Source organism: Balaenoptera physalus (genome assembly GCF_965194825.1).
Source record: "Balaenoptera physalus genome assembly, chromosome: 3".
Taxonomy (NCBI): domain Eukaryota; kingdom Metazoa; phylum Chordata; class Mammalia; order Artiodactyla; family Balaenopteridae; genus Balaenoptera; species Balaenoptera physalus.
This window is the reverse complement of record NC_138890.1, coordinates 11,138,722-11,150,505: the sequence shown is the minus strand read 5'-3', so window position 1 is coordinate 11,150,505 and position 11,784 is coordinate 11,138,722. Positions and strand designations below refer to the sequence as shown.

Here is an 11,784-nt window from a genome sequence, read left to right as displayed (position 1 = left end):
AAAGCTCATAGATACATAGACTGGTGGTTACCAGAGGCAGGGGGTGGAGGGTGGGTGAAATGGGTAAAGGTGGTCAATATGTACAAACTGCCAGTTATGAAATAAATAAGTCCTGGGGATGTGGCTATAGTTAATAATATCGTACTGCATATTTAAAAGTTGCTAAGAGAGTAGATCTTAAAAGTCCTCATCACAAGAAAAAAAGATTTCTACCATGTATGGTAATGGATGTTAACTAGACATACCGTGGTGATCATTTTTTAAATTTAAGCATAGTGGATTTACAGCATTATACTGTAATAACAATATATTAGAACACAGTGATTCAATATTTTTATAGATTATACTCCATTTAAAGTTATTATAAAACATTGGCTATCCTTATAGCTTATTTATTTTATGCATAGTAGTTTGTGCCTCTTAATCCCCTCCCCTACCCGTATCTTGCCCCTCCCCCCTTTCCTCTACCCACTGGTAACCACTGCTTTGATGTCTGTATCTGTGAGTTCATGTCCTTTCTGTTAACGTTTATTCTTTATTTTTTAGATTCCACATACGAGTGATAACATACCGTATTTGTCTTTCTCTGTTTGACTTATTTCACTAAGCATAATAGTGTTGCAGCAAAAATAGAAATGAAGTTTTTCCTCTCCTGAAAATAAGGAAAGTAAAGGGGACAGTGAACAGGCTGTCACAGAGAAGACACATAAACTGGCCTGAAAGGGTTAATCGATCCTAGTTTTATTTAAACTGTTACTAATCTGTAGAGTAAGTAACTAGATTTATCTTTCACAGAGCTAAATTACATTCTGTTCCGATCACTCCCTAGCTGTCTATGTAAATGACATCCTGCATCCGGTGCTTAAGCTCCCTGCCCTCCCTTGTAGCAAATCACCCTGTGTAGCTGTTTGCATTTCAGGAAGCAGATGGCAGGCAGATAACGCGGAGGCAAATGAAACCAATTTCCGGACTACCTGACGCCCACGATGCCCGTTTTGAAATCATGCAAGAAGAAGAAGAATGCAGGACTTTTACCACTTTGGTCCTTATTATGACTCCCTGGACTGCGGTGGCCGCCCGAGGGGCGGGGACAGGGGCGGGGACGCCAGCCGGGGCCTCCAGGCGGGTGTGGGCATCGTGTCTGCAGCCAGCGTCCCCGAGGCCGCGCTCGGCCCATAATCACTCAGTGAAGCTGCGCCGCGACAGCGCGGCCGACTTTTTCTGGCACTGTGAGGGCCTGTGCGCATTGCAGGATTCGGTGCCTCTGCCCGCGGTGCGCGCTTCCCTGCGGGAGGGCCTGCTGGACTTCAACGACGACCGCCTCCGCGGGGTGGACTGGACGCCGCTCCTGAGCACCCTCTGCCCCTGATCTGTATCCAGAGCTTCTTCCAACCACGGCTTGGTGAGACAGGTTTGTACTTCCCGCTTCCAGGGGCTCTCGTGTGGGCGCTGCGAAGCGGGGTTTTAGATGGTGCAAGGTGGAGGGTGGGCACTAGAACCGGTGCCCAGTGCCCGGGTGTGCGTGCACTAGACGGGGCGTGCGGCCGAGGACTCCTGCCGGCTCGGTGACCCCGGCCGAGTGCCTTAAGGCTTCTGGGTCTCAGTGTTCTCATCTGTAGCATGGGCTGAACAGGACTCACTCTCTGTGGCGGTTACAAGGTCGCATTCTGTTAATGCTTGTAGACTCTACAATGTAGAACACTTAAGGCAGTTTGGAGCATCGTTAATTGTTCCACAGATGTTACCTGGTCTGTTGAACGACTTTGCCTGGTACACGCCAAAGCGATTAGGAAATGGATATATCCCAGCTTTATTTCCTTTTCATTAAAACAGGGCTCAGGAAAAAAAAAAATCTTTTTTTCAATAGTCGTATCATATAGTGGAAAGAGCACCGGTGTGAAGGCAGCTTAGGGTTTGAATTCCAGGGCTTACGCTCTCTGTGGCCTGGGCAGGTTTCTTTTGCACTACAATCCCCACACTTGTAAAATGACATGAAAAACCACTCTTTCTGTGGGTTCTTAGAATTAATTAAGCAGGTTATGTGTGTAAAGTATCCTGGCACTTGAATGAGTTGTCAGAACCAAGGGCTGCTGGAGACGATGCTTCTGCCCTAGGTCATCTCCCCTTCTACTGGGCGGCAGGTAAACACAAGCACAGTAGTCAGTGCTCTGGAAGAAGTGAGATCTGGTGCTACAGAGCACAGAATCTTTTTTTTTTTAATTTAATTTTTATTTTTTATTGGAGGATAGTTGATTTACAATATTGTGTTAGTTTCAGGTGTACAGCAAAGTGATTCAAAGTGATTCAGTTATACATATATCCATTCTTTTTCAGATTCTTTTCCCATACAGGTTGTTACAGGATATGGAGTAGAGTTCCGTGTGCTATGCAGTAGGGCCTTGTTGATTATCTATTTTATATAGAGTTGTGTGTATATGTTAATCCCAAACTCCTAATGTATCCCTCCCCCCCAACTTTCCCCTTTGCAGAGCACAGAATCTTGGAAGGGAAAGTTCAGGGTAGGCTTCTTGGAGGAGGTGCCATCCTTTCTAAGGATATGTAGAAGCTCCTGGGGTGGCAGGAGGGAGCAGTGTGTGTCAAAGTATGAGAAATATAAAAAAATATGGCAAAACTAAGGTACACGAGTGGAACTCCGGGTTTGGGAAAGAAATGAGAGTTGATACTGGAAACCTAGTGGGGCCCAACAGAAAGGGGCCTTGTTTGTCCTGTCAGAAGTTTAGATGTTTATCCTGAAAACTGTGGGAAACCCTAAAGAACAGCGAGATGGACTTCTGGTTTAGAGACTCACTCGGACCTCCATGTGGAAGGCACTTGATTGGGTGCAGGGTGAATTGTAATCTAAGGGTCCCACTTAAGTTATAAAAGGTTGGACTGGATTTTGCAGATCTGAGAGAGAATGGGTGGGGCCTGGTGACCAGTTAGAAAAGGGATGGCAGCAAGTGTGGGTGACAGTTTACAGCTGCATCTTTTTGTGAGATGCAGAGCACAGTACGAAGGGATTGGCGGCGGGGGGAGAGGATCTTACTTCATCTTCAGTGCTTTCGAGGGGCCTGGTAGACAGGTCTGGGCCCAAGTTACAGATCTGGGCTTTTTGGGAGGACAGGTGTTTGACGGCATGGGAGAGACTTAGGTTACCCACAAGAAGATCCAAAGAGTCATAGGTCTGAGGGCTTTTTAAGTGGGTATATTGAGGATGTTTATAAGCTGAAATAAAGTAGCCAGCAGAGAAAGGGTGTGAAGATCTAGGAGAGGAAATGATTGTTCATTTGTTCTCAAAAAGCTGAATACTTATCGTGTGCCTGGCCCTTTTCTAGGATCTGGGGTTCACACCTTGTATTATCTCTTCTGCAAGGACAGTTCAACTCATCCCCTGGTGAAGAGAAGTCAGATTATTCTTTGCATCCCATTCAGGTGTAGGAACTGTTCTGTATCTCTGAAGGGACTTTACTTAATCAGAGTAATGTTAGAAATCAAAAGAAATTAGAGCTGGAAGGAACCTTAAAGGCTACTGTACTTAATGTTGCCTAATATTTTACCTTGATTGTAAGAAAACTTTATTGCAGAGCCCATTCTCTTCAGAGTTCCTTCACTGAACTTTCTTTGTGTTTTTCATCCAGTGGGTCTAGCTTGTAGATTTGGGCCTCCTCGTAAATTTGCTTCTTCATCCACATTACATTTTGCCCGGACTATGGCAGAAGCTCCTGGGTGGTTTCGCGGCCCCTGGACTCAGTTCCTCTAAGTTCATCTGCCTACTCGGGTTGAGTGATCTTCTAACATGAAAAGATACGCCTAAAATAATGCTGCTAATGACTTGCTCACACAGAGTTAGTGCGTACTAGCCGCCCAGCGTGTGCTCTGCCCAGAGGCGTGTAGTCTGAACTGTGCTTGGCCAAGCCTCCTGGGGCTCTTTGGCCCTGAGGAAGGGGAGCTTTTTGTGATCACTCCCTTTATCTAATCAGTCCTTCAGCAGCGGGGCGCCTTTTTCTAATCAGCGGAGGCACCCTTACTCAGCCTGTGGTAGCCCCAGGGCTCATCACCTGTGGGATACAAGCCATGCTCTCTCCCAGGCTTGCTTCGACCAACATCTCTATTTTCTGTCCCTTCTCACACTTGGACCCCTGGCGGTTAGTCATCCCCACCTGCAGTATTTACAGTGCCCAGCAGGTGTCAGGCTTGAGTGTCTGTGCACAGGTGCTCCTTCTGCAGTTACTGCACCTCCTCCTCCACCTCTGCAGAGCCTCAGCTTTCTCGATTGTACTTCAGGGTTATCATGAAGCGGTCACTTAGATATAACTTTTTGCCTCCATAGGAACCTCTGTGCATAAAGGTTATGGTTCTTTATCTCATGTGATTGAAATTTTGAGTTTGTACATGTCCCTCCTTAATGAGGCTTTAAGGCCAGGAGTCGTTTCTAATCCTTAGCACAGAGCAGATGCTTTTTTTTCTTTTTAGATGCTTTTTAATGATGATAAAATGTATGGTTTAAATCACTCATTTTACAATAATTTTGCTTTAGGTTCTGACAGAAATAAAGTTTCCAGAAGTTGTGTTCCTGCAATAAGAAATAAAGATGTGACCTTCCAGTTGTATAAAGCTCATGAATGCTGTGTAAGTGCGTCGGGTGCGCTAAAGAACCTGGAGCTAAATGGGCTAGTTCTGAGAGAGAGAGACTTAACTATGTTAACAAAGGTAAGCCTTCATTGTGTCCTGCCAACATTTGATAGTTGCTTTTGGGGCAAACTAAACGGGTAAAATTTTAAACTGTTCCTCCCCATTAAAGGGATGAATAAATAGGCCACTTTGGGGCACCTGTGTCTTGCGAATTGTCCAGTTGGAGATGGAGGTTTAGAAGTGAGTTTCAGTCTTAAGTCTCTTCCCATCAGACTGGTCTCGTGATTTCCTATACACCATGTTACTTCCTGTCTACCTTTTCTTGGTGTTGTTCATGCCTGGATTGTCTCCTGTACCTGCTCAAACCTTGGTCCATTCTCATTTGTACCATGGAAGTTTGTCATGCTGGATACTGTCAGAACGAATTTTACTTAAGTTTGTGTTAAGCCGCAAAGCACACATTCTGTATATTTTCTGTTTTTTGTGTTTGTTTATATTTTTATGGTTTCTCTTCAAGAAATATTATGAGAAGGGAAGTAGCAAGATGTAAAGAGCAAAAAAGTCATCATTCTCTTTAAATTGTTAGAACGTGTATCTGCAATCATAATTATAATGCACTGTGGTATGTGTTAAAATAGGAAATATATGTAATGTCCCGTAGGAGCAGCAAAGTCAGGAACCCGTGTCCCCTGCACTGGCTGGCATATTCTTAACCACTGCAGCACCAGGGAAGTCCCATGTAGCGCCTTTTTGTTTATCCATCCTGTATATACACCAGTTTGCATCTGCTAATCCTAAACTCCCAATCCAACCCTCTCCCACCCCCTCCCCCTTGGCAACCACCAGTCTATTCTCTATGTCCTTGGTTATGTTTCTGTTTCATAGATAGGCAGAACCCAGGCTCTTAATTACTTTGTTATCCTGTTTCCTTGTTAAGAGAAGAAGGGTTTAAGGAAGGCACCGAGACAGAAGCCAGTGAGCAGTGAGCAGTAGAAGTGCAAAAGGGTGGGGCTGTCAGAAAGCACACCTGTCTCCTTCCCCCATCTGAGCAGAATTTTTAAACGGCAGAGTATGTAAGAGTATGTGATGATACATCTCTGGATTAAATTATGTCTCCCTGGTAAAACATGCACAGATAAGTCTTTAGTTCAACCTGACTGAAAGGTGAGATCAGAGAAAAGCTAGAGTGTCAGATTTCTTCTAGAAGTTCCTGCCTGATTGTTACTAAGAGGACTACTAGAGTACTAGTTAGTTCCTTAGTCATGGATTGAGTGTTAGAGGAGCGAAACAATGAGCAAGATGTAGCGTGGGCCCTTTAGCAGCGGAGTGAGAGGGGAAGACGCACAGCAGATGTCTCATCCTGCACGTGACATGCTGTGACGGGCATGTTCAGGGCGTTTCGTCAGTGTTTGTGGAAGAAGAGGGGGAGCTGTGAGGCAAAGAAAAGTCATTGAAAGAGGCAGTCCCTAAGCTAAGTCTTAAAGGACTCGTGAAAAACTGGTGAGTCAGCCGGTGAAGGGCAAGGACACTCAAGGCAGAGAGGACAGCGGAAGTCCAGAGCTGTGAGTGTGCGAGGGGTGTGTTACGGAGCCACAGGCACAGGCTCTGGCGCATCAGTGCAGTGTCACCAGGCAGTGGCAAGCGCCCCTAAAGGAGGCAGCGAGGAGGAGGAGAGCGGGTCTTAGCCATCCATGTGCGTGGAGCTGGTTTCCTCAGAAAATAGCTAAGAATGGAAAGGACAAGTTCAGGTGGCATTTTAGACCACTGACGTCAGTATGGATGAGGAAGTTGAAGAAGCCTGGAGACAATTATGCCCCACTCTTCTGAGGAGCAGTGTTTTTTATTTTCGAGTGGGACTTTCACGCTGCCACCTCCTCTCCTGTCCCTACTGAAAGGTTTATAGGCCAGCAGAAGGGAGAACCTGGCTTAAGTAAAGTTAATCAGGTTTCTTTACTGCACAGCTTCTCGGGGCTGCTGTAGGCTAATGTTCATTCTGGATCGTCACAGCAGGCGTATGGTACACAGCCATCCTCAAAGCTATTTGACCAAAGAGTCCTTTTTTAGTAGAAGTGTCTAACAACTGGTTCCACCAAACAGCAATTTGGTAACTTCTAGACCAGGTAATAGAAAGGGGTCTGAAATAAGGTATAGATGAAGGGAGGAAATAAGTTCTAATTGTATTTAGGAAATTACAAGCAAGACTTGATCTTGGGAAGTAAGGAAGTAGTAGGAGGCGGAGGCTGAACCCCCATCTGTGTGACTAAGGTTGGGTGGTGGTATCATTGAGTTTGGAAATAGGGGATAAAGAACTGAATTGGGGAAAAGACTTTAGTTCTGGACATGTTGAATTTTAAAGCACCTGTAGAATTCAGGAGACAAACTGGTAGATAACTGGACCTGCACGTGAAGACATGGAAAGATAAAAATTTGAATGTCATCAGCACTTTGCAGTCATTAAAATCATGAAAATGGATGAGATTTCAGAGAATTGTGAGTACTGACAACGTTCAAGCAATAAGCAGAGAAAGAATTCTGGGAAGGAGAGAGGTGATAGAGTTTCAAGAAGGAGGAAGTAGAGGACAGTGTCATCCTTCAGAGAATGTAAGTGTCCATTGGATTTGGGCAGTTAGGTCCCCAGTGACCTTAGAGCAGTTCAGTGAAGTGTTGGACAAGAAAGCCAGATTGCAATAAATTGAGGGTGTAGGGCTGCCTGTGGGGGGCAGGCGGGGCTAGTGAAGACAGCGGGAATAGGCTGCTCTGAAGGAGTTTGGATGAAAAGAGAAAATAATTAGCAAAAAAGAATTTTTTAGAATGAGAAGGACTTATATCTTATATGTTGAAATGAAGGAACTGATAAAGGAGATCCTGAAGATGTAGATAATAATTTAGAGAACTGGGGAAACATGGACATATGAATTAGAAAAAAACCTTGCACAGTATATAAAACTCACTTGTATCCTTCGAGTTGGATGGATACTGGTAAGTTTGTGAGGAAATAAAGGTAAGAAGAGATAGAAGTTAAATGAGTTTATACTGATAGCCTCAGTTTTCTTTGACACAGATTTTTCAGAGACACATATATACACATACATAATTACAGTTTTAAAATTCTTTCGTAGCTACATGTTTTATTAATCACGTCTGAGAAAAGTCATTGATTTTCATTTTGTACAGTATTATCTTGTAAGGACAAGATACAGTGACAACTTCCAAGCTTTTTGCATATCAGAGCTGAAACTGAAAGTATCCCCATAATTGAATTTTCACTTCTTATTTGTAATCAGTTTATCCTTAGGAGGATACTTCATAGTGTTTGATCACAGATGAGTTTGGGCATTGCTATCACTCAATAATGTTAAGGATCTGTCAGGTTCTCTTCTATACTATATATTAATTTTTTCTCCGTTTAGCAAATATTTATTGGTGGCCTGTGGGAATAAGATACACCTAGGTCCTCTTTCCTTGGTATATTCACAAAAGCCTCTGAAACTAAATTTTCACGTCAGGCCATACTAAGGCCTGGCATAATAAGTTTTCATCGTTAACAGTTTTTTTGTGTTTGTGGGGTTTTTTTATTTTTTTGAAGCAAGGATAAGACACTGTCTTAACTCAGTAGTTGTCCATTGATGAATAAGTCAAAGAAGACATTGATGAAGCATGGTATTTTGAATATCCTTTCCACAGAATAGGTAATGGGCCGTCCTGAAACTCTGGTGAGATGCTTATCATTTTCAGATTTTAGAGTGGCAGAGAAAACCCTATTACACCTTGAATTATCTCTAGAAACATGAATTCAGCCAAATAAAAACAGTGCCTCTGCCTACTGAGGTTGTCAATGTCCATCTTAACAAAAGTAAACATTTCTCCTTTAGATTAAAATCAAGAAAATCCCCTCTGTCCAGGATGCAATAATGGGGTACAAGAAAGAGGAAAACTGAAGGTATTCCCTCTTTACACCTGAACAGTGAATTCATTCTGATATCAAATATTTGTTATGATTCTGCTATGACCAGGTGCTTTATTGTGTTTAGAGATCAAGTTACTGTTCATTCTTGGTAAGTAAGAAAAATCCATGTTTTAGGACTCTGAATAGTAACTTTATATATTTTATATATATATTAAAAATAAATATATATATTATATATAATATATATTCCACCTATTCAACAAAATTGTAATTTTCATCATCTCTTACGAATGATGAACTGTATTTACTCTTTGGAAAGGGCTTATAGGGAATTAAAGTCTCCATATACTTTTTATATAAGACCATGGAAATCAAATTCTCAACTGGGAGCAAACTTAGGTTTTGCTATGAAGGTTTATGCTTGCCTGGCCTTAGAGTGGTAGGCCAGGAACTCAAGGTGGAGTTTTTTTCCCTCTAAGTTACTTTCATTGATGCCACCCTGAAAAAATTTGGAGGGAGTATTTTTGGAAATAGCTTTATCTCAGTAACCCTTTAAAAATGCTTCAGGGTATGGGGAACATGACTGTCAAAATGTTCAAGCAACTCTTGTTGATTTAAGTGTAATTGATCAGGACAATACAGGAAAGAGCTGGGTACAAAAGACAAAAGGCCCGAGGCTATTTCATGTATAGTTTTTGGCTTATTGTACAAAACAGAGAAAGTCTCATACACTCATGCAGCCAAGGTCCCCTACTGTTCTCTCCTTTTAGCATAAATAAAAGATAGCTAGTTTCTCAACAGCAGCATTCTATCCTTAAGTGGGTACACAGTGATATTCTAATGGTCTCTGGAGCAGGGAATAATTCCGTGGCAGCTCTGACCTCCAATCACCGGGTTCTCTGTAACTTAGTCCTTCATGGCCAAGGACTATAATCATTACTTCGATTTCTATTTAGCATCTCAAAATTGAAAGGATTCCATGGACAACAAAACAGGAAGTGATTTCATGAAGTGTTTTAGTATGGATAAAGTAATAAACTATAAAAATACAAATCATCAGTAAAGCTTTTTCTTTCCAGAGAACTATATTCAGAAATTAATGTAAGCAGCTAAGGTGCACATGTGTGTCTTTTCACCCATGATCGTGTGTGTGTGTGTGTGTGTGTGTGTGTGTGCGCGCATTCCACTGCTACAGGAGACATGCAGAATAATATCAGATTTGCTACTCTATGAAGTACTGGCTTCTCCCAAGAATTGTGTGCTCGCAGGGTTCGTTCAGGAAGGTGAGTGCCCTACCACCACATCGCAGTCATATCTCATCACCTTCGGCAGCAATAATTTACACTTTAACCTTACATGCAGGCGTATTAAATTAGTATTACTCATCAGAACTTGCTTATTAATAAAACAAGCTGAATTAGCCACTGCAGAATCATATTTGGAAATTCAATGACAATTTTACATTTTTAATAAAGGCTCAGAAATATTATTGCAGAGCAGGTGGTACAGAAAACTGTGGTCAAATTTGACATTCATTAATAATTGAAGTGTGGAACGTGACAGGTGAAAATTGATATTGATTTCTTTCCTCTAATATTTGGAAGAGTTCTAACAGGTAAATAAAATGAGATAACAAGACATATCAAGTCTCACTGATTTCTTTGATCACCTCCTCCCCACATATCACTCCTTCGCCTACCATGTTTTGAATAATTCAATGCCCATAGTCTTTCCAGTTCAGGGCATTATAAAACACACTCAAGCTGGGTTTCAATCATATTAGACTGAAAGCTGAACTTTTTATGAAGAATTATTTAAAACAAAATGCGTCTTGAGCCCAACAGCCTTTGAAACCAAACAATCCTGGGAGTTCAGTAAGGAAATGTCAACACTGTGGAGAACTTTTGGATTCAGAAAATTCAGTAATCCTGTTTGATGTATGTTAACCGTATCAATATTAACAACCTTCTGCTTGATTTCAGCACTGATTTGAGAGCTGAGTTACTACTGGTCTTGTATTTTAACTACTTGTGAAAGCACTGAGAGAGTTGTTCTTGGGTTGAACTTGACCTGCCTCTGGGAATGCTGTCTGTTCTATCCATCTTGAAAAGCTTTATTCAAGTACATTTCTCTGCCTTCCTTCTTCTCATGTGCACCCCTTGGGAAAACGAAAGATGCTCAAATATAGATGTTAACACTGCAGATGCTCTGTTTGGCAATGGTGTCTTTCAGCTTCCCAATAAAAAATTATATTGCTGACCACCCATTTGACTGAAAAGTGACTCATTTTACTGACAGATATCTGGATTGAGATGCCAAAAGAAATAGGTCATTTCAAATTTTCTTTTTAATTTGAAGTCATAGCTTTGTGTTGCAACACTACTTGTTCAAAAGTTAGATCATGAAGGTTCCTTCCTATGACCTCCAAATAATTAATCAAAATGTTCTTCAATAGGCTATATAAAAAGCAAGCAGAATATTCCTAATTATCAGTCTTTCTCTTGAGTCATATAGTTCTTGTAATTTCAAGGAAGAGAAACTCAAAATGTAAAGTGTTACAATAGCCAAGCATACCAGCACTGTTACCTAACCATTCAGCAATTTTCTCTGCCAAGTCACTCTGAACCTTAGACTACTGAGAATGTCTTTTTAATTAATTTTTAAGGTTCTCCTCTTTTGAGTTAAAAAATGGTCACAATTTTATAAGTAAAATTAAAGGAAAAACACAAAATAGACCATCTGAGATATTTCCATTAGGCATTATATATATATAAATATATATATATATATAATTTTAATATATATACATATATAAATGCACTGGGATAAATCTCCACCCTCTGTGTCAGTCGGACATAGGTTCATTTTCTTAGGAATAGGGAACTCCTTTCACAATGGAAGTGAGGAAATTGGCTGGACCATCCTTCTTGAATATAATTCCATGAAGCCGCCATTGAAGGTTGTCTAGATCGTGGTTCCTTCTAGCAATCTACTACTCCAACAGTGTGTAGTTCATCAAATTCAGGTCTTTCTGAAGCCAGGCTAGAAATACAAAGTGAGGTGGACGACTAAGGTAACTGACCAACAGGAGGAGGAAGAGGAGCAAAACAATTTCCCAATTTAATTTTTTCCCATATTCTCTGTGCTTTACAAGGGAAAAAATATTTGGGTCTGAGTTCCTTTCATTCTTAGCCATTGTTGGTTCAAAGTCTGAGAAAAAAAAAAGGTAAAAACGAAAATATGGC

The 11,784-nt window shown here is 41.5% G+C and overlaps 1 protein-coding gene across 4 annotated transcripts in view; it reads right to left on the bottom strand.

Annotated features, from left to right (window-relative positions):
* LOC309658679 (olfactory receptor 10H1-like) overlaps positions 1-11,784 on the bottom strand; it is a 119,838-nt gene that overhangs the window by 39,879 nt on the left and 68,175 nt on the right. For 2 of the 4 annotated variants that reach the window (XR_014262371.1, XR_014262372.1), the window contains exon 2: positions 9,425-11,581. The exons of the other annotated variants lie outside the window; for them this stretch is intronic. The gene's annotated coding sequence lies outside the window, so the exon portion shown is untranslated. Of the gene's footprint in view, positions 1-9,424; positions 11,582-11,784 lie in introns of those variants that run through there. 4 annotated transcript variants of the gene reach the window in all.